Source organism: Pipistrellus hanaki, assembly GCF_964339955.1.
Source record: "Pipistrellus hanaki genome assembly, chromosome: 14".
Lineage (NCBI taxonomy): Eukaryota > Metazoa > Chordata > Mammalia > Chiroptera > Vespertilionidae > Pipistrellus > Pipistrellus hanaki.
Genome location: NC_140516.1, coordinates 53,836,013 through 53,857,279, shown reverse-complemented (window position 1 = coordinate 53,857,279; position 21,267 = coordinate 53,836,013). Strand labels below are relative to the sequence as shown.

Genomic DNA, 21,267 nt, shown 5'->3' with positions numbered 1-21,267 from the left:
AATTCAATAAAAAAATATTTTAAAACAATTATAGAGCAGCCCCATCACCAGGAGGGTCCCTCTTATCACCTCAGAGCCACCCCACCTCCCTTGGCCCCCCTTTTCCAATGCCCGGCCGCCTGGTGTGTGTGCTCTCTCTCATTTCGCCATGCTGGGCCTGTGGTACAGACCGCCAGAGCCCGCGGACGGGGGTGACGGGCTGTGTCCACTCCTGGGATTCCCTCCCGCCCATCCAGGTGGTCGGACATCCGTTCCGGTTTCTTTTCTTTTTTTTTGGTTAATCCTCCCCCAAGGATATTTTCCCACTGATGTTTAGAGAGAGAGGAAGGGAGGGGGAGAGACAGAGAAGCATCCACATAAGAGGAACACATCGACTAGTTGCCTCCCGCAGCGACCCTGACCAGGGCCAGGGATCAAGTCTGCAACCAAGGGATGTGCCCTGGACAGGAATCGAACCCGGGACCCTTCAGTCCACAGGCGGACACTCTACCCACTGAGCCACACCGGCCAGGGCAGGCGGACGCTCTACCCACTGAGCCACACCGGCCAGGGCAGGCGCCCGCTCCTTTCGTTGCCGCCGGTGGTGCGCGGAGGCTCTGCTGCTCCCGGGCTGGGGCCGTTCCACGTGCCGCCTCCTCCGCCGGCTTCTGGGCACATGTCTCCACTCCTCCGGCGGGTGCCGGGGCCTCGCCGGGCGGACGCCGTCACATGTGCCTGCGAGGAGCTGCCAGACTGTGTTTCTGGAGCCGCTGGCCTCGGCACGGCCCCCGCGGTGCGGGCCGGCGGGGTCTGGCTCCCGGTCTGGCACCGCCGGGCATGGCCAGGCCGGCGTGGGGGGCGGCTCCGCGGCTCCGATGTCTCCCGGTGAGCGGGTGTCGAACATGGTGACGGGCTCGCTGCCATCGGCCCTGCTCCGCGGGGAACATCTGCTCCCGTTCTGTCTGTGTTCTAACTGCATTTTCCTCTTCTCGGCGGCGTCTGGAGCCCATCCCGGCGTCCGGTGTCGTTGCAAACTTTTCCTCCTGCTCCTGCTGCTCCCGCGGTCGGCAAACCACAGCTCGTGAGCCAGTGAGCCACCTGCGGCTCTTGGGCCCCTTGAGTGTGGCTCTTCCACAAAATACCACGGCCCGGGCGGGTCTATGTTGAGGAGGTGGTGCTAGAAGTTTAAGTTTAAAAAATTTGGCTCTCCAAAGGAATTTCATACGAGGCTGGTGGCTCAGTGGATAGAGCCTTGGCCTGCAGACTGAAGGGTCCCGGGTTCGATTCCGATGAAGGGCATGTACCTTGGTTGCGGGCACATCCCCGGTGGGGGGTGTGCAAGAGGCAGCTGATTGATGATTTTCTCTCACCGATGTTTCTAATTCTCTATCCTTCTCCCTTCCTCTCTGTAAAAAATCAGTAAAATATATATTTTTTTAAAAAAGAAAAAAGAAACGTCGATTACTGTCACTTTGGCATTTGGCTCTGCTGACAGTGAGTTTGCGGACCCCGGGGCCGGTCTCTCACCCTCGGACCCAGTCTTCGGGGCCAGCAGCTGTGAGGAGGTGCGGAGTCCGCTCCCCCTTTACGGACGGCGCCTGTGGTCCCCCCTGAGGACTCTGTCCGGCCGGACACCCTGAGCGTTTTCTCTCTAAAATTCCACAGCTTCACAGTGACACCACGGCCCATGCTGAGTGCACATCTCTGTGGGCGCTCTGAGGTCCGGGCTGAGGTGCGTGTCTTCGCGTGTCTGTGTTCGGCATCGCCGCTCGCCCTCAGTCCCATGCGCTGACATGCTCTCCTCGCCTCGGGGGCAGTTAGCGGGTTATGCGAGAGGGTCTGAGTCCGGTTCTCCCTGACGTGCCTGGCCTGTGGGTCTCTCCTCACGCTGGTCCCAGCATTGGCCGGCCGTGGCCGGTACAGGGACTCCTCCCACTGTACGATACTGTGAGGTTGCTTTATTTATTTTTAATTTTTATTTTTTTAAAATATATTTTATTGATTTTTTTACAGAGAGGAAGGGAGAGGGATAGACAGTTAGAAACATTGATGAGAGAGAAACATCGATCAGCTGCTTCCTGCACACCCCCTAGTGGGGATGTGCCCACAACCAAGGTACATGCCCTTGACCGGAATCGAACCTGGGACCTTTCAGTCAGTAGGCTGACGCTCTACCCACTGAGCCAAACTGGTTTAGGCAGTGAGGTTGCTTTAGCTCAGTGATTCTCAACCTTTCTAATGCGGAGACCCTCTAATGCAGTTTCTCATGTGGTGGTGACCCCCAGCCATAAAATTATTCTTGGTGCTACTTCATCACTGTCGTTTTGCTGCTGTTAATGAATTGTATAGTCAATATCTGTGCTTTCCGATGGTCTCAGCCTGCTAGCGGTTCTCAGCCTGTGGGTCACGACCATCCGATGATGAGAGAGAATCATGGACCAGCTGCCTCCTGCACGCTCCCTACTGGGGATGGAGCTCACAACCCAGGCCTGTGCCCTGACCGGATTCGAACCGGGACCCTGCAGTCCTCGGGCCATTGCTCTACCCACGGAGCCAAACCGGTTCGGCGGGAATTCTTTCGATGGTGAAACACCTGGGCTCCTGGGAAAGGGCGCTCTGCGGGCGGGGACGCCGCGGGGCTGCTGGGCAGACGCAGGCTCCGAGCCAGGGAGTGGCGTGTGTACTCAGCCGGCAGGAGGGCCCAGACACAGCTCCACACGGGGACGCCCCGCTCCCGGCTGTGCTGGGAGGGGAGGGGAGAGGGTTCCGTCATGCCCTCTGTCATGTTCCCCCCCACCCCCGTGAGGTCCTGACGCCGTGGGCACCACAGCCTGGGCGCCTTCCAGCTGTGGCCGGAGAGGGACCCGGGAGGGGGGAGTGGAGGCAGGAGCCTGGCAGGCCTGGCAGGAGGGAGGGCTCCGGGGCCGAGTGCCCTTCGCTGGCTCTGCAGAGGCAGCCCCGGGCGAGGGGGGATCGTGTTTCACACACGTGACGAGCTTCCCGGACCCGCTCCGTGCCAGGCCTATTCGGGCGGTGACCTGGGCGGTGACGCAGGCACATCCCATTGCTCAGTGACCGGGAGGGAGTGAGGCCGGAGGCGGCAGCGGCCGCTGCAGCTGTGTCCCCGCCGGCGGACAGGCCTGAGGCCGGGTCAGAGCACCGGCCGGCCCAGCACCGGCCCGCGTCCCGCCCCCTTCCCCTTCCCCGCGGGCTGTGTGGCCTCGGGCAGGTGCTCCTGTCTGTGCTCAGGATCTCGCCCGGGACGCAGGGCCGCTGTGAGGCCTGAACGAGCTTGAAGGTGCAGACACGGGAGAGAAACACGCTTGGCACACGGGTCGGTTACCGTGATCCGTTTGCTGTTATGGGTCTAACAGATGACGGGGTGTGGGCTCTGGGCGTCCTTGTTGTCACGTTTATCGGGGTGACCTTGGCTAACTGGGGTGTTAGCCTGCGGAGTGAGCTCAGGACCGCACGGCCGCAGACCTGGCCCCGCCACCCCGCCGCCCGGCTTCTCGCCGGAAACAGGAGACGGACGTGGCATCCCGCCTGCTCCGCCCACAGCGACTCGGCCCTGGACTCTGAAAAGCTCAACGAAGCCCTAGCCGGTGTGACTCAGTGGATAGAGCGTCAGCCTGTGGACTGAAGAGTCCCAGGTTCGATTCTGGTCAAGAGCATGTACCTTGGTTGTGAGCACATCTCCAGTAGGGGGCGTGTAGGAGGCAGCTGATAGGTGATTCTCTCTCATCGATGTTTCTGACTATCCCTCTCCCTTCCTCTGTGTAAAAAATCAATAAAATATACTTAAAACAATTAGAACTAAAATATTAAATCTCAGACCAGGATTGGGGGGGTTTGCATTAAAAAGGAAAAGTGGACGCCTTCCGTGGGCCGTGCTGTGGCTTCTCCTCCTCACCAGCCCCGCCCCCTGCCTCTCTTCCTCCCCAGCCCTGGCTTCCTGCTGGGGGGCGGGGAGGGGGGCGGGGCTGGGGAGGGGGAGAGGCTGGAAAAGGGGAGAGGCTGGGGAGGGAGAGAGGCCGCCCTTGTTGCTTCTCAAGGACAAGCTTGAGCTCGTGTCCTGTTCCCGTGAGCCTGAGCCGTGTCCTGTGTCCTGTGAGCCTGAGCCCGTGTCCTGTTCCCGTGAGCCTGAGCCATGTCCTGTGTCCTGTGAGCCTGAGCCCGTGTCCTGTTCCCGTGAGCCTGAGCCGTGTCCTGTGTCCTCTGAGCCTGAGCCTATGTCCTGTGAGCCTGAGCCCATGTCCCATGTCCTGTGAGCCTGAGCCCGTGTCCTGTGTTCCGTGAGCCTGAGCCCGTGTCCCGTGTCCCGTGAGCCTGAGCCCATGTCCTGTGTCCTGTGAGCCTGAGCCTGTATCCTGCTTCCCATGAGCCTGAGCCCGTGTCCTGTGTCCTGTGAGCCTGAGCCCGTGTCCTGTGTCCTGTGAGCCTGAGCCCGTGTCCTGTGAGCCTGAGCCCGTGTCCTGTGAGCCTGAGCCCATGTCCTGTGTCCTGTGAGCCTGAGCCATGTCCTGTGTCCTGTGAGCCTGAGCCTGTATCCTGCTTCCCGTGAGCCTGAGCCCATGTCCTGTGTCCTGTGAGCCTGAGCCCGTGTCCTGTGTCCTGTGAGCCTGAGCCCGTGTCCTGTGAGCCTGAGCCCGTGTCCTGTGTCCTGTGAGCCTGAGCTGTGTCCTGTGTCCTGTGAGCCTGAGCCCGTGTCCTGTGTCCTGTGAGCCTGAGCCCATGTCCTGTGTCCTGTGAGCCTGAGCCCGTGTCCTGTGAGCCTGAGCCCGTGTCCTGTGAGCCTGAGCCCGTGTCCTGTGTCCTGTGAGCCTGAGCTGTGTCCTGTGTCCTGTGAGCCTGAGCCTGTGTCCTGTGTCCTGTGAGCCTGAGCCTGTGTCCTGTGAGCCTGAGCCTGTGTCCTGTGAGCCTGAGCCATGTCCTGTGTCCTGTGAGCCTGAGCCGTGTCCTGTGTCCTGTGAGCCTGAGCCTGTGTGCTGTGTCCTGTGAGACCGAGCCCATGTCCTGCTTCCCGTGACGGAGGAAGTCCAGCCCATGTCCCCAGTCCGAGCGGAGATCCGTCCCCACCCCCCATTGTCTTCACGTGGCCTGACCTTGGGCTGGAGGGCAGGGCTGTGTCTGACCAATGACTGGGGTCACGCTCGGCAGGGGTGCGGGAGGGGCGGGAGGGGGCCTGGCTGCGGGAGGCGTTGGCCGCTGAGGCCCGTGTGCCGTCAGCCACGCAGGGACGGGGTTCTGGTTCCAGAAACCGGGCCCCGGTGTGAGAACGTGGCTCCCTCTGCTGTGGTTCTTGAGTCACGACAGAGGGCACGCCGGCCACGCATGCAAGGAGGGGCCTGCGTCGTAACCCTCACCCGATATCTTCTCCGGCGGCTTTCAGAGAGAGCTGAATTCTGAGCAAAACCATGGTTGGGGGCAGGGGGATTAATGCGTGGCAGGGACACACCGGACACTGGGGGGTCTTAGATGACATGGCCCCGCTGTCGCCAGCGAGTGGGGGACCCCCAGGTGGGGGAGGGGTCCCCGCCCGGCTCCTCACTGACGCAGGGACCCGCCCCTGGGGTCGCTGTTCCTTCTCAGCGGAAGGCAGGCCGCTCGGCGTGGCTGCCATTTGTCCTCAGCGTGCGGCTCTGCCCACGTGGTGCGCTCAGTGGGATGGCCAGACAGACCGTCGAGCCCGTGAGAATTGTGGTCCGAGGCCCACCCACAGAGCGATGTGTTTCTGTTTTCATAGATTCCTGTTTGATTTCCTTTCTCACTTCTCTTTCTCCCTCCCCCTCCCTCTCCCCCGGCTCAGAGGACCTCGTCAGCCCCGAGTCCGGGATCCCCACAGCCACCCGGGAGCAGTCGGGACGCACAGAGGAAGCCGGAGGAGCAGCCCAGGTAGGAGCCAGGCCCCGAGGACCGCTGGGCCCGTGTGGCCAGCCCGCTGCCTGCGCAGCATGTGCAAAGCCCTTCGTCTACATTCTCCCAGGGGTCACGTGGAGTGCAGGGGGCAGAAGATTCTCTGGAGCCTGCAAGGTCCCCATTGCTTTTAGGTCAAAAGAATCCTCATGCCAGCCCTGGCCAGTGTGGCTATGTGGTTAGAGCACTGGCCCACGGACGGAAGGGCCATGGGTTCGATTCCACTCAGAGGCACAGACCTTGGTGGCAGGTCCACCCCCCAGCCCCGATTGGGGTGCACGCAGGAGGCAACCCCTCGATGTGCCTCTCGCACATGGATGTTTCTCTCTCTCTCTCCCTCGTTCTGCTCTCTCTGAGTCAGTGGGATCATAGCCTCGGGGGAGGGTCAACAACGTCAGAGATGACCTCATGCCCAGCGGCTGGCCCTGGGCACCTGCCCCGAGCCCTCACTGGGGCACCGAGGGTGAGCCGGGGGAGGGGGGGCATGGGGGAGGGATCCCAGAGCTGACGGAGTGGCCGGCCCTCGGGTCCCGGGAGGAGGTGAATTCCAGAGACACGGACACATGCTGCCTGGGACGTGGCCGTGCAGGGCCCCTCGGCCACGGCTCCACGTGGACCCAGCCGGGTCTCGACTCCCCTGCCGACTGCTGGGAAGAGCCCAATGGACCCCCGGGCCATGGCAGCACCCGCCGCTCTGGGTCCCCCGCGGAGGCAGCAGACAGGCCCGGCCAGGCCCGGACGCCGGTCTGGACGGGCTGCAGAGACCCGGGGACTCATGGACTGCGAGGGGCAGGGGCGGGAGGGGGTGGGGGGGACCCTCTTCCCGGAGCTCTGCCCAGAGTCCCCGCCGGTCGGTGAGGTGCCGGCTCCTCGGCGGCGTGGGCACGGGCTGGGCCCTGGCTCTGCCCCCGTTCCTCAGCTCCCTCACCACCACGTTTCCTGGAAGAACACTCGTCGCCCGCCTCCGAGCCGAGCACACAGGGTGTCTCTGAGAGCCGCCCGAGAGGCCTCCGCCCCAGGAAACACGTGCTCCCCGTAGCACGGCATCTGTGTGCAGGGCCCGGACCCAGCGCTTCAGGGCGAGGGCGAGGGGCCGGCTCCGGGGCCCTGGGGAGCCAGGGGCGCAGGCGGAGGGCGAGCGCGGGCCCTCGGTGCCGGTCCGATCGCTCGAACATCCATCCCAGGTGACACCGGACGCGGCACCAGACCGTCCTCCGCACAAAATAAAACCTTTCCTTCCACCCGCTCCCTCCGGCTCTGAGCCCGCTCAGCCCGGCTGTGGTCCGCCCGGGTCAGCCGACCTCCATCCCCCTCCTGACCTGGTCACTGAGGCCCTCCCTCCCCTCGCCCCTCCTCCCTCACCTGAGAGGCCCCTGGTCCGGCCACCCCGCCCACCGGGCCTGTGGTGTGCGCGCCCAGGCCACACTGGGCGTGGGGGCTCCCTGACACCCCCCGTCTTTCCCTCAGGCCCCCCTCATCACCACCCTCACCCTGGAGGCCGTCACCCACGTTTCAAGACTTCCCCCCATCCCCCCTCAGCCAGCACCTCCTCCAGAGGATGTAGGTGTCCCCAAAGCGTGCCCACTCCGAGCAGTCCCCCATCCCAGTGTTCCACCCGGGAGAAGGAATAGTGTGCACACGATGGCTGGTTTTTTTTGAGCGGGAGACCCCCCGTGTCACCGGTTTGTACAGAAGACGGGAGGGGCCACAGACCTCACAGGTCTGCTTCCTGCTGGTGAACCTCCCGGGAGAAACCTCAGGCCTCAGGGGTCTGCCCCAGGGGCTGGAGGAGGACAGGACGGGGAGACACGCCCGTCCCTCTCGCAGGCCTGGCCGCCTCTGCCGGGAGCCAGGATCGGAGCTCTGGCCACCCGTGCCCAGCGGCAGGCGGTCACGTAGTCCCAGAGGCGCCTCCTCCCTCTGACCCGCCCAGGACCCTCTCTCTGACCCGCACAGGACCCTCCCGGGTCCCCACGTACAGGCGGGACCGGCTGGGGGAGTCCCATCAGATGGCGGCCTTGCCGCCCAGTGGCCACACGGTGTCGCTGTTGTCACTCAGCCCTGCATTGGCCAGACCCTGTGGAGGCTGGTCAGGGCCTCCCCACCCTGTTCACTCGGGAGCACAGCAGCCCTGATGCCTGCGTCAGGCTGTCCCTCGTCCCCGCCCCACCCATGGGACTCCTCTCCCTCCTGGGTGCCTCCAGCCAGGCCCGGGCAGCCTCTCCTTACACCCTCCGAGCACAGCGGGTCTCACCCCACCCCCAGGAGGTGGCGCAGCCGGGAGCCCAGAGGGAATGAGGGGCAAAGGCTGGACGGAGCGTTTAGGGGTCAGGGGTCAGCACGGCCGCTCACCGTCCGGGGAAGCCAGGGGGCGGCGTGTCAGAGGCGGGCCTTCCTGGTGGAGCCTGGCACCGGGCACTGCAGGGGGGACGTGGGGCGGGGGGGAGTGGGGCCTCAACAGCTAAAATATAAATAAATACATATATATAGTTCATTGATTTCAGAGAGGCAGGGAGAGGGAGAGAAACGTCAATGATGAGAGAGGATCAGGGATCCTCCCGGGCTCACAGGCGCCCGCCTTTGCCCGCATCCGGGGTCCTGGGCCCCGTGCCCAGGTGTCTGCGCCCGTCTCTGTGTCTCCCCCGGGCCCGGCCGAGGGCGGCCGCACACACAGCACAGGGATTCGCTCCGGAGTCAGGGGGGCCATGCCGGCCGGGTGCTGAGGGGGCCCAGCGGGAGCAGAGGGTTTCCGAGCTCAGCTGCCGGGCCTCTCCCGACACAGGCCCTGGCGGGTGCCCCCGGCCGGCCCCGCCCTCCTTACAGGCCACACGGACCGGAAACCTGCCGGGTCTCACGCGTGAGGCTTTTATGGGTTCATTTCCAGGCTTCTGTACATACCGACCGGCCGAGAGCCCCAGGCGGAACGTGGGGTTAATTTTTAAAACCATATATTTGTGGATTTCAGAGAGGAAGGGAAAGGGGGAGGAGGAGAGGGATAGAAACATTGATGATAAGAATCAGGGATGGGCTGCCTCCTGCACGCCCCACACCAGGGATCCAGCCCACATCCCCGGGCCTGTGCCGTGACTCGGAATCGAACCCTGACCTCCTGGTTCATAGGTCAACGCTCCACCACGGAGCCACGCCAGCCGGGCCCCGGCCTGATTTTGGGGAAGGAGATGCCACGTGCAGTGGTCATGGGAGGGGTGGGGTCCTCTGGGGGGAGGAGTGGGTGCATGGGGTGCTGTGTGTGGCCTCTGGGGGCCATCGGGCGGCTCTGCCTGCGTGCCGGTCCGTCCTCGGCGTCCACGAGACCCGGTGACCGTGACCTGTTCTCGTTGGCAGCGTCGCGCACGGAGCCGCCTGCACCGCCCCTGAGGGCGCGGCCCGCCTGGACCCGGGCGTCCCGTGTCCGGAGGTGACGGAGCCGAGAAAGCACCCCCAGAACGCCGGGGGCCCCGGCGGCTCTCCCCGGCCGGCGCCCCAGGAGACAGAGGGCACCGCCCCCTCCGTGCACCGGGCCGAGGGCCCCCCGGAAGCTCACGCCCGCAGCCCCCCCGTGGCGCCTGGGGACTGGCCGCCCGTCCAGCCCCCCGTCCAGCCCCTCGCTCAGCGCCCTGCGACACAGCCTTCTCCCGGTGCCCGGGGAGACGCCCCGGTGCCCGCCCCTCCGGGGGGCAGCCCTGCCCGGCGCGGGGCGGCTGCCTCTGGCCCCGGGGCCGGAGGGGAGAGCGGCCTGAAGGAGGAGCGGCCGGAGTCGGAGTCAGAGTCTGTGTTGGCCTCCCTGGGTTCCAGCGATCAGGCGCCAGGACTGTGGGCAGCGCCCCCCGGAGGGCGGATGGAGGGGGCGCCGGGGGCCGGGGGCTCAGGGCCGGAGGCGGGGACGGTAGATGGCAGTGACACTCAGTGCCCCGCGAAGACACGGGCGCCCCGAGCCTCGCCCCGTGACGCCGTCGGCATGGCCACGGGGGGCCCACCCGAGGGGGCTCTGCTCCTGGGCACCCAGGAGCCACGGCCCCCGGAGCCGCCTGCCGCCCAGGCCCCCGTGGCCGCAGAGGAGACGGCGTCCGGCCCCGACGTGCCCGCGCTGACAGATTCAGCCAAAGAGCCCGCAGACGCCGCGCCGGCCAGACGGGAGCCCCCGGCGGGTCTCAGGGGCGTGGGGGACGGCCCTGCCCATGCGCCCCAGGAGGACACTGGGGGGCCCATGGACCCCGAGCCGAGCCGCGAAGCCCAGCAGGGGGCGCCGCCCCCGCCCCCCAGGGCATCGGACGAAGGTGCCACCCAGTCGCCGGGGCCACGGGACGAGGCCACGGCCCCCGAGGGCCCAGGGGCGGCCGAGCCTGGGGGAGAGGAGCCGGGCCCGGAGCCTCCTGGCGGGGCATGTCCCAGGGGCCTGGGGGGAGCGCAGCCCCAGGCCCTCGGCCGCAGGCCTGACCCGGAGACAGAGAAGGAGGAGGCCTCCCAGGTGACCGGTGACGGGGGCCAGCTCCTCGCGGGCACGGCCTCCGCTCGGCCCCGCGGCCAGCAGGGTCCCGGGCCCTCGGACAGGCCGGGGTCTCCGTCAGCGGCCGCAGCTCGCAGCTCGGCGGCCTGTGGGGCGCCAGCCCCGGCCCCCGCGGCCCACGCCCCCCCCGCCACGCCCCCCGGGCCGGAGGGAGCCTGGGAGCACGTTTCGGGGGGCCGGGGAGGAGCAAAACCGGGCCCCCCGCCCCCGGCTGCCCTGGAGGGCGCCCCCGGAGCCCGGGAACGGGGGAGCCTGTCGGAATCGAAGACGGGGAGCCCCCCGGCCCCCCCGCAGCCGGGCCACGACCCGGAGGACTTGCTGACCAGCCCTCAACCCCCTGCCCCGGGGCCCGAGGCGGCCGGACGGGGAGCCCCAGCCGCTGGGCCACAGCCCCCCAACGGGGAGAGCGGGGCCGCGGACCTGCTCCTGGTTCCGGGGCACGGCCAGCAGGACAGCCCGGCCCGGCTGGGGCCCCCGGCAGCCCCCCGGCAGCCAGGCCGGCCGGGGCCTGACGCCGCTGCCTCTGCGGAGCCCGGGGAGGAGGCTGCTCGGGGGGGCCCAGGCCCTGCGGTCCTGGCTGCGGCCCCTCCCCGGGTCCCCGTGCCCCGGGCACTGCAGGAGGCTGCCAGCTGGTCCGCCCGCCCAGCAGAGGGGCCGGCCCCCACGTCGGAGCTGCCCGGCGCCCCGCGTTCAGGCCCCAGGGACTCGGAGCCGGAGAGCCCGGTGACGGGGCGGGCAGAGCAGGAGCCGGGCGCGCAGCAGGCCGAGGCTGGCAGCCGGCGCGGAGCGGCGTGTCTGGGCGGCGCGGGCGAGTCTGCAGCCGCGGAGGCCCGGCCCCCGGGCCAGGGCGCGGGCATAGCACCCGGGACAAGTGGAGACTCGGCAGGTGCCCCGCCTCGTGGGCCTGACTCAGGAGCTCCGGGGGGTGCAGCGCCCGCCCGCCCCGGCCCCGCACCCACAGGGGGCGCCCCGGAGAGGGCAGTGGGGGGTGAAGCCCGGGACGGGGCCCCACGGCCGGAGGAGGCGGATGCGGAGGCCCTGGGCCGGCCCGGACACCGCCCGCTCGCGGAGGAGCCGGGTGTGGGCGGTGCGGCTGCCCCGGCCGCTGGGGGCGCTGACAGAGGTGACCCAGGGACGCAGAAGCCTCCAGACCAGCCAGGAGGGGGCGCTCTGAGCAGTGGCACCCTTCAGCCTGAGCAGCCGCCCTGCCCTGGGGAGCAGGCTCCTGCCCCTGCCTCGCGCGAAGCCAGCCACACCGAGCTGCCCTCTGCCAGCACCATGGACACTACTGTGGCCCAGGTGGACGCTCCTGTGGCCCAGGTGGACACTACTGTGGCCAGCACCATGGACGCTCCTGTGGCCCAGGCCCAGGTGGACACTCCGATGGCCCAGATGGACGTTCCTGTGGCCCAGACCCAGGTGGACACTCCAATGGCCCAGGTGGACGTTCCTGTGGCCCAGACCCAGATGGACACTCCGATGGCCCAGGTGGACGTTCCTGTGGCCCAGGCCCAGGTGGACACTCCGGTGAACAGCACTGTGGACACCCCTGTGGCCCAGGTGGACACTCCGATGGCCCAGGTGGACGCTCCGATGGTCCAGGTGGACACTCCGATGGTCCAGGTGGATATTCCTGTGAACAGCACCATGGACGCCCCTGTGGCCCAGGTGGACGTTCTTGTGGCCCAGGTGGACACTCCGATGGCCCAGGTGGACACTCTGATGGCCCAGGTGGATATTCCTGTGAACAGCACTGTGGACGCCCCTGTGGCCCAGGTGGACTTTTCTGTGGCCCAGGTGGACACTCCGATGGTCCAGGTGGATATTCCTGTGAACAGCACTGTGGACGCCCCTGTGGCCCAGGTGGACTTTTCTGTGGCCCAGGTGGACACTCCGATGGCCCAGGCGGACACTCCGATGGCCCAGGTGGACACTCCGCTGGCCCAGGTGGACGCTCCGATGGCCCAGGTGGACGCTCCGATGGCCCAGGTGGACGCTCCTGTGGCCCAGGTGGACGCTCCGATGGCCCAGGTGGACGCTCCGATGGCCCAGGTGGACGTTCCGATGGCCCAGGTGGACACTCCGATGGCCCAGGTGGACGTTCCTGTGACCCAGGTCCAGGTGGACGCTCCTGTGGCCCAGGCGGACACTCCGATGGCCCAGGTGGACACTCCGATGGCCCAGGTGGACGTTCCTGTGACCCAGGTCCAGGTGGACGCTCCGATGGCCCAGGTGGACACTCCGATGGCCCAGGTGGACACTCTGATGGCCCAGGCGGACACTCCGATGGCCCAGGTGGACGCTCCGATGGCCCAGGTGGACACTCCGATGGTCCAGGTGGATATTCCTGTGAACAGCACTGTGGACGCCCCTGTGGCCCAGGTGGACTTTTCTGTGGCCCAGGTGGATGCTCCTGTGGCCCAGGCGGACACTCTGATGGCCCAGGTGGATATTCCTGTGAACAGCACTGTGGACACCCCTGTGGCCCAGGTGGACACTCTGATGGCCCAGGTGGACACTCCGATGGCCCAGGTGGACACTCTGATGGCCCAGGTGGACGCTCCGATGGCCCAGGCGGACACTCCGATGGCCCAGGTGGACGTTCCTGTGACCCAGGTCCAGGTGGACGCTCCCGTGAACAGCACCGTGGACGCTCCCGTGGCCCAGGCTGTGCCCAGCCCAGAGCAGCTCCCGCCCGCGGGGCCCCCGGCCGGGGCTGCCCGGGACGCCCCTCCCCAGCATGTGGACTGGGCCCCCGGGAAAGAGGCAGGAGCCGGTCCCGGCGGGGAAGGCCCTCCCCCCGCGGCGGGGCCCCCGTCTGGGGGTACTCCCTCCGCCTCCCGGACGCCGGCTGCCGGCCCCCTGGCCTCCCCCTCCCAGCCAGGGGCGGCCTCCGAGGGGCCCGGGGACCCCGCGCCGGCCCTGGCCAGCACGCCGCCCCCCGCCCGCGGCGAGCAGAGGACGGGGGAGGGGCGCGCAGCTCCGGGCGCCGGCCCCCCGCCCCCCGCGGTCCCCGTGAGCCCCGGCAGGGAGCGGGCCCCGGAGCGCGGGGGGGACCGGCCGGGGGGGCCTCCCCGGGACCCCGCCAGCCCCCGGCAGAGCGGCCCCGCCCCTGGGCTCCCCGACTTCAGAGAGCACATCACCAAGATCTTCGAGGCGTCCGTGCGCGGAGCCCCGGCCAACCGGCCCCAGCACCCAGCTGCCCCTGGGGACAGGGCGGGGGCCCCCGGGAGCAGGGGTGGCAAGCACCCCGACGGGCTGCTGAGCCCAGGGAAGCTTCCGGATGGGACTCCAGCCGCGGCCCCGGCCCCTGTCCCCGCCCCGCCTGCCGGCCTCCGCGCGGACGCAGAGAAGCCGGAGCAGGCGCTGGCCGTCGAGGCCGAGGCCTCCCACCTGGTCCCCCAGGATCCGGCCGCAGAGCCGCCGCCCCGGCCGGCAGGGACGGGCATGGGGCAGGACCCGCCTGGTGCCCGGGCCGGCGAGGTACTGGCTGGGTGCCCGCCGGTGCCTAAGGACAACCAGCGGCCAGAGGGGGGCAGCGGCCGGCAGGAGGCCCCGGTGGAGAAAGCTGCTGGCCCGCAGGCGGCCGCCCGGAGCCGCGGGGAGGGGGACTCGGACCCGGACTACAGAATTCCCGCTGGAGGACAGCACCGGCCTCAGGCAGAGGGCGCCCAGGGCCCTGCCCCGCCAGGAGCTCCCGGGGACCTGCCCTCGCCCACCTCTGCCCTGGGGGCCCCTCCTCCCCGTGGCGATGCTCTGCCCGGGGCCAAGGCCGCCCCGGAGCCCGGCCCCGCGGGGGAGAGGCGAGGTGCTGCTGGCATCTCAGAGACACAGGAGCTGGCGGCAGCGGGGGACGCCCCCCCGGAGCCCGGCCCGGCGGCAGGAGGTGCCGGGGAGCCAGTGGGCACCGCGGCTCTGGGCACAGCTGAGACCGGAGCCGGTGCCAGCAGCGTGCCCTCTGGAACGGCTGCCGCCTGGGGACCGCCTGGTGGCCCGGGCAGCTCCGAGGGGCCCCAGCCGCCCGCGCCCGAGCGGCCCGCTCCCCCGGGGGCCCGGACAGCAGGCGCCGCCTCACCTCCAGAGCCTGAAGAAGCCGGGGACGCCCGCCCGGCCCCGGAGGCCGCCTGCGAGCAGAGGTAGGTGCAGAGCCGGCTCCGGGGAGTGGGCTCGGCCTCCCGTTCCTCCGCGCTCTGTCCGTCTGTCTGTCACGGAGATGTGCGGGCGGGAGAAGCTAGCTCTCCATCTCTGATGGCCTGTGCCCGTGGTCGGCAAACTGCGGCTTGCGAGCCACGTGCGGCTCTTCGGCCCCTTGCGTGTGGCTTTTCCACAAAACACCACGGCCTGGGCGAGTCTATTTGGAAGACGTGGCGTTAGAAGAAGTTTAAGTTTAAAGAATTGGGCTCTCCAAAGAAATGTCCATCGTTGTGTTGCTGACGTTTGGCTCTGTGGGCTGATGAGTTTGCCGACCGCGGGCCCAGAGGCCCTGCTTGCTGCCGGGGGTGGCTGAGCGTGGGGGTCCCGCCTCCTCAGCCGACGGCGGCCGAGCCATTCGGTTCCCGCGGGATTGGGGGGCCGTAGCTGCTCACGGTTCTAACCGGGACCCGGGCTTTCAACGGGGCGGGAGGAGACGCGCTTCCTCCTCCAGGCAGAGCACGTGTTAGAGCAGCCGGTGCCGGCGGGCGGGGCTGAGGCACGGGGCTGGAGGGCCGTGGAGGCTGGCCTGTGGCTGGTGCCTGCCGCCTCAGAGTGCAGCGAGAGCTGCTCGGGCCGTGTGTGTGTGTGTGTGCGCGCGTGCGTGCACGTGTATGCGTGTGTGCCTGCATGTGCATGTGCGTGCACACGTGATGCTGCATGAGCAGGCGGGGCTGGACTTTAGTACCTGCCCGGCCGGCGGACCCGCCCGCACAGCTGCCGGCATTTGGCAGACGAGGCGGCTCGGGTTCGGGCTGAAGGAATGCCCGTCACCTGCTCCTCCCTCCGCCCGGCGCCCCACCCACCCGGCAGCTGCCTCAGGCCCCACGGGTCCGAGTCCTCCCTCCGGCCGAGGCGGCGCTCTGGGGGAGACACAGGTCCGAGCCTCGGGCACACGGGCTCTGTGCGGACTCGGCGTGTCGCCCCACCTCGCTGGCGAGGACTTGGACATCCCGTCAGAGCGGGGAGCGTGCTCACGGGGCCCCTCCGCCCAAAAGGGCTCCTCCCGGTCCCCGGTCCCCGGTCCCCAGGCCCCTCCCTGGAGGACGGGCCGGCGGGCGGGGCTCAGCTCTCCGCTCCAGGACTGTGTGTTCGTAGTCGTGACGGCGGTGGCGGTGTGAGGTACAGGAAGGCGCACAGGGGAGGGGAGGCCACTGCGAGTCCCCGGTTCCCTCCATTCCTGCACCTCCCCCCCGCCCTCCACCCCCCACCACACACACACACACACACACACACACCACACACACACACACACACACACACACACCACACACCACACACCACACACACACCACACACACACACACACACACACACACACACACACCACACACACACACACACACACACACACACACCACACACACACACACACCACACACACACACACCCCGCTCTGTTCTGTGTGTGAATGTCCAGTCGGTCCGGCCGCGGGAACTCCTGGCACACAGGCCGTCGTGGCTGAAGCTGGTGCCGTCCTGCCTGATGGCGGGAGGTGTGCCGTATGGTACGCTCAGCCCCTCGTGAGAGGCACCCGCCACGGGCCAGCCCTCCATGGCGCTCCAGCCCCATGTCTCAGCCCCGCACACCGGCACCTGCAGCACCAACCCTTGCTCTGCCTGGAGGAGGCAGCCGGCGCCTCTGGGGAAGTGCTCGCCACGGGAGCCGTCCACGGCCCGGGTGGGTCTCAGAGACGGTCAGGCCGCAATGTGGGTGAGCGGATTCCCACCTGGGGCTCTGCCAGGGCCCCGGGTTCCCTCCTCACCCCGGCTCTGACCCTCACTGGTGGTTGCACAGCCTCAGTCTGCCCGTCTGCGGAATGGGGTTTCGGCACCGGCCTCACCCAGGTTCGATGTCTCGCCGTCGGCTGTGGGGCTGGCGGGTATTGGGGCCTATTCTGGCTCCGGCTCCGGCTCCGGCTCCGGCTCTGGCTCCGGCTCCGTGGGTGGCGAGACTGCCCTCCTGAGGCTGCGGCTCCGGCCCACCTCCTCCCTGTCAGCACGGAGCTCCCGTCTGCTGAGCCGCTGATGGCGGGAGAGCGAGTTCCTTCTCCCTGTGGCCGCGGGGTCTGCCTCGAGGTCAGAGGCTCCGAGACAGTGTTTTGTTGTCAGACCTCCTGGTGCTGTGTGCTGCCCGTGCTGTGTGCTGTGTGCTGTGCGCGGGCGTTGTGTGGAGTCTCCGAGAGGGAGCAGGACAAGGGCACCAGCTCCGCCCTCCAGCGGGGGGATGGGGTTTGGTGGTCCCTGCCCACGGGGACCGGCTGCCACCGCCGAGCATCAGGGCCTGACCCGGGCTCTCGTGTCTGGGTGACGGCAGCGTGAGGCCTAGCCTCACACGCGTGTGGGTGCAGGCAGCACGCGTGTGCTTGCTGGTCAGGTCCCAACGTTGGCATGATGTCGGCCTGCTGGGGGCGGGCCACACGTGTTCCCCGGCTTTGCTCACCGCCGGCCGCACCCCCACTGCCCAGGGCACGTGGCAGCTTCGAGAACAGGGGCAGGTGCTTGGGGCTGGGTTTGTGCCCGCGTGTGGCCCCTGCCTGTGGGCGTCCGGGGCCACCGACAGCCTCGTGGCTCTTAGACTCCCCCCCCCCCCACTGCCCAGGGCCTGGCTGGGTCTTAGCGTGGGGTACGTATGTGTCTTCCATGTGGGTGGGAAGTTTAGCACTCGGCATTTTGCTCACACCCCGCTGATGTGTGTGTAGTTCTCCATCCATTGTGGGCCTCACCATGCTGGTATTTTTTTAAAATTTATTTATTATTGATTTCAGAAAGGAAGTAAGAGAAAGAGGGAGAGAGAGAAAAACATCAAAGATGAGAGAGAATCATTGACTGGCTGCCTCCTGCACGCCCACCACAGGGGGTCGAGCCCACAACCCGGGCACATGCCCTTGACTGGACTCAAACCCGGGACTCCTCAGTCCACAGGCTGACACTCCATCAACTGAGCCAAACCAGGAAGGGCCAAGCTGGTACTTTTTGCTGAGTGTTAATGTAAAAGGGGTTTTCCCCCTGGCCGGTGTGGCTCAGTGGTTGAGCATCAACCTATGAACCAGAAGGTCATGGTTCTTGTGGGGTCGAACCCTGGGTTCAAAATAAGACCACCAGAGGCTGATGACTGATTAAAAAAAAGCAGGCAGGATTTATTGAACTGGCCAGGACGGCTGCGAGAGCAGCACACGCAAGTGGCCACACTCACGCCCCGTTCCAGGTGTAGGCAGTCCTTTTTAAGGTCCAGACCGCAGGAATTTTCCTTTGTTCTGAATTCTAAATTCTAAAGGCCGGGAACAGCCCGCAGGGTCGTTCCCTGCCACATCCTGCTGGACGTTGGAATGTGGACAGACCTCTCTTGCAAAAGCAGATAGTACAGAAGCAGAGCTCAGTGGTTAATCTCTAAAGGTTGTCTGCAGTTTCTGCTCCTGGAGCTGCTGAGTCAGTGGGAACCGATCTCCTGTGGTCCTGGGCCACGGGGAAACTGCCTCAGCCTCCAGGTCTCCATCTGGAAGCTGAGGCAGCTCCCTCTGTTTAAGCAGGTGCAGGAGCCGGAATAGCGGTTGAAGTTCAAACAGCAGTTGTCACCCGGGTGCGGGTGCCCTGAACTTCAGTCCCGTCCCAGGTCAGGACACAGGCTCGATCCCCAGTGGTTCCTCTTTGAGGTCAATAAAAACATATTTAATAAGTAAATAAAAGGGTTTTCCTTCCCACTTGGGAAAATGGTTGGAAAATGTCCTCTTCCGAGATCAGTGCCTGTTGAGAGGATGGACGGCTCCCAGGTGCCCGGCGTCTGTGTGGACGCGGGCAGGCCAGCTCCTGCGGGCGGTGGGGCGGTGGGTGAAAAGGTGACGGAGGGGAGGGGGGGAGCCGAGGGCAGCCGCTGGGGCCCGGCCAGCCCTGCGAGCCAGGAGCCGGGGGCCGGGAGCCGGGAGCGGGGGGCCGGGGGCCGGGGGCCAAGAGCCAAGAGCTGGGAGCCGGGAGCTGGGGGCCGGGAGCCAGGAGCCGGGGGCTGGGGGCCGGGAGCTGGGAGCCGGGAGCCGGAGGGACCAGGAGGAGCAGGCCTGCTCCTCACTCCCTACCCCCCCCATGCCTTCTTCCCACTCGGCCTGCCTCTTCCTTCTCCCCTCCTCCTCCTCCTACACTCACCCTGCACCCGCCTGGAGCTGCAGGGCAGGCCTGGAGGAGGCGCAACTGAGGGAATTCCAGCGAAGGAGAGGCAGCGTGGTGTCCGCTCAGCAGACTGAGCTGGCGGCTGGGCGCCGCTCAGAGGCCCTCGGGGTTGATTCTCTATCAGCCCCTCCTGTCACTTTAAACGTCCTTTTGGGGAATATGGGGCCTATAGGGCCGTGACAGGCTGCGGCTCAGACAGGCCTCCACCAGGAGCAGTTTCTTCTGGGGATGGGGGGCGTAGGGGAGGGGCGGGGGGAGGGGGGAGCCAGGACAGGTCTGCTCCTCCCAGAGGCTCCCACCACGGCCGGGCCCCGGGCGGGCGCAGCCTCAGTCTCCAGGCCTGTGCAATGGGGAGATGGCAGGCCTGGTGAGTGGTGAGTGCGTCATACACATGGCCGCTGCTATTTAAATATTGGAGGTGCTGAATCAGAACCCCCGGCAGCTAAGCCAGAGGAGGAAATGCCGAGGCCCAGGGGAGCGGCACAGAGCCGTTCCTGTGTCTGATCTCTGCCCCTCTCCGTCTGTCACCCCACCGAGCGCCTCGCCGGACCTCGAGCCCACAGAGACACGGGTGGGTGGGATTCGCATGCTTGTCCAGACGTGGTGCTCAGACGCGTGTCGGCGGTCTTCCCAGCCGAGTGGGTCCGGCCTCCGGACAGAGAACTCTGCGTCTCGTCCCCCTGGACTGTTAGGCTCGCCGACTCTGCGCTCGGTCCCCGGCACCCGATACGCCGGCGCCCGGGGGCCCACCTGGCACCCGCTGAATAATTCACCGGTACCTCTCGGTGCGGGCGGCTTCCGTCCTGAGAGACAGGCAGGGACCAGAGGCCCACCACGGCCTGTGTAACGTGTGTCCGCTGCGTGGAGCTACTATGGAAATTACATACACACAACATGCGTGTCCGGCAGTGTGGCTCAGTGGTTGAGCATCTACCTCATGGTTAGATTCCAGGTCAAGGGCACAGGCCTGGGTTTGCAGGCTCAGACCCCCGTAGGGGGCGTGCAGGTGGTGGCCAGTCCATGATTCCCTCTCATCACGGATGTTTCTCTCTCTCCCTCTCTCCCTCTCCCTTCCTCTCTGAAATCAATCAAACTACATATTTAAAAAATAACAAAGTAATATGCACGGAAGCTTTGCTTCTGCCCACCTGCCAGGTGTGAGCACGTACAGATCAGGGTGATTAGGTTTATATCACAGTCATCATCGCCGTGGAACGATGCCCCTGCTGCTGCCCTGAAGGCAGGCTGCCGGCACACGCCTGGGCTGTGGCCATGAACTGGCTGGAGTTCGCTGGCGTCTGCCCTGGGCTCCTTGGGATGAGCCCCTCCCCCCCTCCCCTCCCCTCTGGGCTCCCGCCCACCCCTGGGTGAGCCGCTCCCCGGGCCTCCGGGCGGCGGGGCCGGGGCACCCACGGGGATGTCCTCTCCTCGGCAAAGCCGGGCTTTGGGGTTAGCCTCTCGCCCGGAGTGGCGCTGAAAGGCCGAACCCTGCCATTTGTGGTCGGAGGAGGCGGGTGCGGGCGCGGAGCCGGCCGGCGGCGGGACACCCGCTCGGAGCACCCTTCCTTCACGGACACATCGCCCAGGATCTGGCCCCGGACGTGTGGAGCTGGGAGGCCGCCTGGGAGCCGGACCCTGAGGGCGGGGCCGCGGTGCGAGCTGTCTGGGCCGCCCCACGTCCGGAGTCCGCCGCCGGCAGCTGGAGGAGGCGGCCGCCTGGGGAGGGGCCGGGCAGCTGGCCTCGGCCGGCGTCGGCAGAGAGAGAAGCGTTCGGGGAGCGGCCAGCGCCAGGCTGGGCTTGCGGGGTCCCCCCTGAGGACCTGGGGAAGCTGCTCTGCCGGCAGCTGAGGCCTGGTGCTCCCCGGAGGGGGTGCCCCGCCCGCTCTGGCTCCTGAGACACCAGAGCCAGGACGTGGGACGGCACTTCCTCGTCTTACAGCCCGGACACCTGAGACGCAGAGGGGCTAAGCGCTCCGCAGGCCGCACGGCTCCGGCCCTGGTCCCAGCCCCACGAAGGCACTGCTGCCCCGGCCAGCCCCGGCTCCCCGGTGAGTGACCAGCCTCGCCTGGCTGCGCCGGCAGGCGCCTGGGGGGCCGGGGGAAACGGAGGCTGAGAGTGGGGGAGGGGGACGGGGGCATGTCCGGGCTGCAGCCGGAGAAGGCCCATGGGATCGTGGGGCTGGCCCTGCCGGGCGTTAGGGGTGAGTTCACGTGACGCCTGACCGAGCGGCCAGCTCGCTTTGGAGCTGACCAGAGCGTGTGGCCTGGGGCTGCCAGTGGCCCGGGCAGAGGAGAGCCCCCCTCTCCCCCGCCCCCTCTGTTTTTGGGGTGCCAGTTGTGGCTTAAAGTGACCTTGTCTGTGGAGCGAGTTCAACCACGGCCTCTGGGTGTGCAGGCGGCGGGCTGTGGCCAAGGGCGTGTGCGATGGGGCTGGGGGCCGAGGGCGTGTGCGATGGGGCTGGGGCCAAGGGCGTGTGCGATGGGGCTGGGGCCGAGGGCGTGTGCGATGGGGCT

General features: G+C 67.4%; 1 protein-coding gene across 2 annotated transcripts in view; it reads left to right on the top strand.

Moving 5' to 3' along the window:
• Positions 1 to 14,409: 14,409 nt before the first annotated feature.
• The window catches only part of TACC2 (transforming acidic coiled-coil containing protein 2), a 61,814-nt gene continuing 54,956 nt past the window's right edge, over positions 14,410 to 21,267 (top strand). The window contains exon 1 of one of the 2 annotated variants that reach the window (XM_084904405.1): positions 14,410 to 14,538. The gene's annotated coding sequence lies outside the window, so the exon portion shown is untranslated. The remainder of the gene's footprint in view (positions 14,539 to 21,267) is intronic. The other variant, XM_084904406.1, reaches the window with a different exon arrangement.